A 219-nucleotide genomic window follows, 5' to 3' on the forward strand; every position below is an offset into this window, starting at 1 on the left:
TGCTGTAGAAGGGAAACCAAATCTCTGGAGCCCACAGAAATCAGAGGAACCAGGATCTGAGCCTGTAAGTAAATATTCATTGAATTGAACCAATATAGAAATATGAGTATTTTAAGGTAAAAAGAATGTCTGCCCTTATAAAGCGCATAATATAGTTGGGAAGAAATGCCCAAATTAAAAATAACAGTATGAGGATTAAATAAGGCAAGACCAAACACA

The sequence above is a fragment of the Marmota marmota genome, unplaced genomic scaffold (assembly GCF_001458135.2).
Source record: "Marmota marmota marmota unplaced genomic scaffold, marMar, whole genome shotgun sequence".
In the NCBI taxonomy this organism is placed as follows: domain Eukaryota; kingdom Metazoa; phylum Chordata; class Mammalia; order Rodentia; family Sciuridae; genus Marmota; species Marmota marmota.